This window comes from Triticum dicoccoides, chromosome 4A (genome assembly GCF_002162155.2).
Source record: "Triticum dicoccoides isolate Atlit2015 ecotype Zavitan chromosome 4A, WEW_v2.0, whole genome shotgun sequence".
Lineage (NCBI taxonomy): Eukaryota > Viridiplantae > Streptophyta > Magnoliopsida > Poales > Poaceae > Triticum > Triticum dicoccoides.
In genome coordinates, this window is record NC_041386.1 from 640172180 (window position 1) to 640178987 (window position 6808).

The window sequence follows — 6808 nt, forward strand, 5'->3', positions numbered from 1 at the left end:
GACACATGCCATCAACTACCCCATAGAAAAACTTCTCAGAATATCTGGTGAAGGTCGAACAAGTAGGGCAATCAGTAGATCATTTCTGCCTCTACAACAAGCCAAAGGAAACAGAGATGAAGAAGTGAGAAAAAACAGAAAACAAAAATTAGATCATAAAAACACTACCACATCACACGAATAATGCACTCAAAACGGAAATAATAAGATGAACAAGCTAAAACCGAATGAGAGCATCATGGCAAAAGGAGGAGGACGAAGCACATTTCTTCTACCAACAGAAGATAACTTCCTCTTCAATGATTTTACTTCTGAAAAAAACATAAAGCCAAAAGTCACCTCAACAAGAGAAAAATAACCAACAACATAATCAACAAGCACAAGAAAAAGAAAAAAAGGAAACAAACTTGATGAACATAAAACTTGAAAAGAGCTTTGTCAAAGGATCCTTCATCACCAGAAAGTTCCTGGAAATAAAAAGACAACACAACCAAAATAAATAAAACTGATAACATAATCTGAAAGAAATAACTAGAAAAATAAGACAGAAATAACTCCCATAGACATCGGATACGATCCATGTTCTGCAAAGTCAGTAGGCACGAATGGTTCACCAACAGAATCTGCACTCTCAAAAGATGATACTAATGAAACGTTCTGGTGAGAGACTTTCCGAAGCTTACCCATTAAACTAAAACCTATAAATTACAAAGCTAAAAGCATGAATATTACACTACACATTAGGGCAAAATTTACATTGTAAATACATATAATAAGCAAGGCGATTACACAGTAAAACTAGGGGCACTGTAAAAATTGGGAAGAAAGACTATAGTGAAAAATAGCATGAGAGAGCAATACAAAAATAAACAAAAAAGCCAAAATCCAGGAATTACATAACTGAACCAAGATAAATACACTGCAAAAATGTGAGAAAATACACTGCAAATACATATATAAACCATCGGAATTCTAGGGGAATTTACACTGGGGCCCATATAAATGTCAGGAATTATATAGCTGAAAATTAAAATTACACAGTAACTCGCGTAAATTACATTGAACGAAGGGACAAATTACACTGAAACCATAGGATGAATTACACAGTAATTATTAGGCAAATTACACAGTAATTATAGAGTGAATTACACTGAAGCTACATGATGAATTACAGTAATTCTAGAGTGAATTACACTGAAACTACGGGATGAATTACACAATAATTCTAGAGTGAATTACACAGTAAAACTACGGCATGAATTACACAGTATAGTGAATTACGCTGAAACTACAAGATGAATTACACAGTAATTCTATAGTAAATTATACTGAAACTACCTAATGAATTACAGAGTAAAAATCAGGCAAAATACACAGTAAATACTAGTAATTCTAGAGTGAAAAAACATTGAAACTATGGGTACAGTAAATATAGTGCAATTTGCATAGTATATTACACCGAAACTATGGGGATTACACAGTAAGTTTGAGGCAAAATACAGAGTAATTTTAGTGTATATGACACTGAAACTATTTAGATACATTAAAACTGCGCACTTTCCCTGCCCTCTCAGTAATTAGGCGTTTCTGGCCGTTGGATTTCATTAACTTGGCATTCTTCACCGTTGAATCTTCAGTCAGCTGTACCTTAATCGCGAAGTGGGCTAAATGTCGCAAGGGCGGCTGCTCCCGTAGCTTTTTCTGACCCCTCTTGTTAATTGGGCTGCAGCCGGCCCGTTTTTCCTGCTTGGGCCCAACGCAACGAACGGGACCTCACAGCGAGTGCCGCTCCGTCTCCTTTTCTCAATAAAAAAAGAGGACCGCTCCGTCTCCAAGGATCGTTCTACAGAGAGGGGATGGCGGCGCTCGATGCAGCCGACGCGGCTTCGATGTGGGTGGCCAGCGTATGAATCCAGGCGAGGCACCAGTGGATCCAGGCTATAAGCGCCGGGCGCGAGGGTATCCAGTACCACTGGATCGAGAGGATCCAGCAGCAATCGATCGAGGGTATCCAATGTGGGATGCGGGTCGCGAGTCGATCTATAGAACCTAGCATTTGGGGGCGGTCCATTCAACCGGTGGGCGCGGGACGAGGGCGATAATGGAGGTCGTTGGCCGCGTCTCACGGCTAAGATCGCAGACGGGGGACGGATGGAGGTTGTGGCGGCTGTATGCTGACGACGGTGCGATGATGAAGGATCAGTCAGGTCCTCGTGATGGGTCCCTGCGCCAGGGTCTTTGCCATCGCTGGTGGTGGGCTGGTGGCAGGGCAGTCGTCAGTCGCCAGGGCAGGGAAGTACCTCTTCATGATGCAGGGCAACCTCTACCTGGTTGCCTAATTCTCCATCTTGCTTTTTTCATGACTAATTTCTATGTTTCCTGACGGCCAGGCAGTCGAAGCCCTAGATTAGGGGTTTTCGCCACATCGCCGTTCATTGTTATGGAAGCGCAATGCTTTGAGCTTCTCTTAGCGGCTTGGGGGTGAAGCCAAGGAGGAAGGGAAGGTTGTACTGTCATGCTCGATCTTACATCTTGTATCGACAGTGGTGGCCAGCAGTTGGAAGCCTACTGAAATCAACTTATGTGGTCCGATCCGATCCCCTCTCTACTTCTTTAAACAATGTTCAAATGATACAAAATATGCTTAGTTATTCGTTTCGCAGAAATAAGGTCTGGAATACTTTCCTGCAAAAAAAGGTCTGTAACATAAATATTTGGATGGTGAAGCTTTCATTGGTGCTCCGTTCAGGCGTTCACTGATCGTCCGACAAGCGGGGCAATGGCAGCCACGGCGCGCGGTGGCTGGCTTTGCTCAAGCAAGCTGTCTACCCAATTAAGTTTTTGTGCCCCGTGTTTTGTTGAAGCTATCCAGAATTTGATTTCTTTGACAGTGTACATGTCATGTGTTTGATGCAATGCACAAGAGGGACTATTGTGCTCAACGGTCTTTATTCTCTATGTGTGAAGTGCCGAGGAGTACATCATGGACTCAGTACAGCATATGCCATTAATCTACAGTCCATTGATGTAACGGATGTTCATATCGTTTTCGCAAAGAAAAAAAAACGGATGTTCATATCAACTTACCATACCATTTATGTTTTAGGTACAATGTGTTGGCTCAAGAGCTGCCGGAGTTGTTCGCTTCTTAATATTTGGACAGTTGAATTCGGGAATATATGAGACATGCATTTGAATTAAGAGATGGAGAATCTGATTATACCTTGAAAAACGTGCTCCGGTAGGGGAAACTGCTACTTTTGACGATAAAATAGATGCCATCATATCAGTGTATTGTTAGCCAGAAAATTCTCGAGCTTATAATTTCTAGACATTTAAGTATTCAATTTGTGTAAATGGTGCTAGATTCAGAGCTTAGAGTGGTAAGTGTATTATTACCCTGCATTTTTGCTTGGTCATATAGGTTATAGAAGTATCAGATTCGACTATAAAGTTGTGCACAGTTCACTTATAACATATATTTTACTGTCCTTAATGACCAGGCAAATAACATAAATGTTATTGGGCTGCAGGCATCCTCCTTCTACTGCGATGATGTATAGTGCATTATGATTTCATAATATTCCTTTTACACTGATCTCCTGAAGTTAAACATGAATACAGACATGAAGTAATTATTATGAAAGTACTACAAAAGCAAGCATTTTAATTTTAGGTGGTTTAGAAACTTCTGTCAGAAGTTTCCTATGTGGTGTTCAAGTTATATTATAAAGTAAAATCAATACCTTTTGGTGGGTCACCTTTTTTTCACTATTCATGTTATTAGCCTAATTATGTCTGTTAAATAACATTATCAATAATATCCCTTCTAATTTTACAAGGTCACATAAATTCAGTAGTTGGACAGATTATGCAAAGTACATGATAATGAAAAAGACCCATACTGATCTAATTGAGATTATGCCCTGAAGTTTTTATCATAAAATAGTGAAGGTTAATCTAACATTTCTCAAGATGGTTAAGAATGACCTTCCCAGATATCGTGAAGTAATGTGATGATACCTTTGATTACATATATCTATCTATCTATCAATCAATCAATCAATTGATAAACTGTTAATGCAGTAAAATCAAGAACAAGACAAGTTGATGTGTGTATTTCCGATTTCAGTGCTAAGGGAGATCATTTAACGCTCATTGTACAACGTCTTTATAGTTGTGTTTTTACCATACAATATGATGTTGTAGCTAAAACTCCTAGAAGGTTGGAATCACATTTTAGAGACTGATCTTACAACTACAGTACACAAATTACACTATGGTGCTCCGTTCCAAAATTTTAAGTTCATTGTCCTTAAATTCTATGTACCTTATTTCGTATTTAACATCAATATCCCATGCCATCACATATTTATCAAATTTCCCGCCATTATACTAAAAAAAGACGGGCGCGGCAACGCGCGCCATCGATGATCTAGCGGGGATACACAACAACACTCAGCACAAGCAAATATACAAACCTGCATCAGATACACAGTTCCCAGGGCATTAAAAGAAGGAGAAGCTTAAAGGAATTACATTGCAAAAGCACATAAAAATCACACCAAGGCTAGTACAGGGCTACACCACAAAATGACACATAAAAAATAGAGCACTGACGCGCTGGGTAACTAGGAGGAACCTAACTACATCTAAACCTACACCAAGAGGGATTTATTCACTCACAGGCCAAAGGGGACCTGCGGCAGAGGGCAGAGGAGGAACCTAACTACATCTAGAAACCATAGAACCAACACACCGAGAGGAGGAAACACCCATCTACCAGCGAACGAACAGACCACGTATGACTGATCCATACATCTACCTGAATCACAAAACTAAACACGCATGATTCTACCACGAGCAGACGAGGAACAAAAATGGCGGACACCACGAAGCAGACAAGGAACGATGGCGGACAACGTGAAGCAGAACGAACCACTAAAACTACAAGCACCTACCATGAATCTACAACAACACGACCCGGGATCACAACACACACCTAACACGAACACTAACTAAATCACATCAGCAACTGACCCCTAGATCTGGAAGCTACACACCGAGAAATGAACAGAAATCACGCGCTCGAGAGAGAAATTGAGAGACCAACCAACATCAGGAGGCGAGAATCCAAGAGAAATGAGAGAGAAATCAAGCTCCACTGGTGGGGGATCTCGGAATTGACATGAACAGAAAGGAATCGCATCCATTGCCCAAGCGCTTGTTCCTCTATCTTCCTCGCATCCACTGCTCAAATGAAAGGGGACAAAAACTGGAAGAGGGAAGGGGGAGGAGCGGTAACGGGCTGGGACAAAACCGAACCCGACGGAAAAAACAAGCCCGAAAACCAGACAGCCAAGCGCGAATCTTCACGCAACAGCGGATGGCCAGCGATTTGAATGTTTGACGAATTTGAATAACAGTTGACTGTAAAATAGCAAATCCGAACAATAAAGGTAGAAAAATGCAGCACAAATCTCAGAGCAAAAATCGACGGCCAAGAAATGGACTGACCAAACTGAAAAAAAGCTAAAGTAAATTAACGTCTCAAAGCAACGATAATCTTGGTCTTCAACTTCACGACATGCCGGCCGGTGGCACGCACGGCCGGGTCACCGCGACAATGTACGTGCCGCCGCTCCTTTCGAAGAACCACCACACGGTCAGGCTACAACTCTACATTAAGCTTGTTCATCCCGCCATCGGCGTGGGCGCCATCCCGCCGCTCTAAGACAAGCAGCTTCACTCGGGCCTCGACGCGGGCGGGATCGCGCCGCCCCATCGCCATCTTCACGGCCACCTGCTCCAGCTTCGTCAGCCTGCGCAATATCGTCCGCAGCGCCACCTCGGTGCGCGCGCCGTCCTCGAGCGCCACCCGCATCTGCCCCCACATGCCGCCATACATCTCCTGGAGGACCTCCTGGCACTCGCGGCCAGGGTAGAGTTGCTCCAGCGTGCGCGGCCGCCCATGGTGTCCCGGCGCCGCCTCCGGCTCGACTTCTTCCGGCGACTCCTTCCTTGGCTCGAGCTCTTCCAGGGATTTCTCGGTGCGTCTTAGCGTGACCGCCAGCTTCGAGTAGGTGGTCTCGAACTCCCACGCGTCCCTAAACGCGGAGACTCTGCCGCTCTTCGTCTTCCGGTCGTGGTCGGCGCGGGGTTTCTTTGCCGCGCTCGGGCTCGGCTTGCCGGCGGGGACGGCCTTGCGCTTCGGTCCGTGCTCCGGCTCCTCCTTTGCGCGGCGCCGCGTCAGAAAGTCACGCCCGGCCGTCGGCAGCGGCAGGAACTCCGTGAAGCCGCGGAGGAGAGGGCTGTCGGCGGAGCCGAAAACCTCGAGGGCCTTCGCGTAGATTTGATGCGCGTTCAGCGTCCCCTCCATCTCCACGTTGAACAGAAGCACCAGGAGCATGTCGTAGAGTCCGGCGTCCGCCATCTTCACCCGCTCCAAGAACCGCATGGGCCCGGCGCACTCGGCGACCGTGCGGCGGTGCTCCCTCTTGGGCCGCTTCGGCGGCGGCGCGGCGGCGACAGGGTCTTCACGGACGGGTTTGGCAGCTTGGTGGTGGCTGGGACGGCCGAGAAAGGCGTCGAAGCGCTGGAGGAGGTCGGGATGGCCCCGGAGGATGGCGTCCGCCCTGGCCAGGACGGCGTGGGTGTCGGCGGTCTCGCCCCTGCCCAAGCACGCGAGGAGGTGGAGGAGCTCTGCGTGGATGGTCTGGCTGGACGCGAGGCCGGCTTTGATATGTTGTATCAAGGATAGGGCGGCGTTGAATTGGCTCGCCGGAATCTTGTCCGGCAGTCGCGCCAT

The 6808-nt window shown here is 45.6% G+C and overlaps 1 pseudogene; it reads right to left on the reverse strand.

The window, feature by feature from the left end:
* Positions 1-305: 305 nt before the first annotated feature.
* Positions 306-6808, reverse strand: LOC119283941 (annotated as a pseudogene).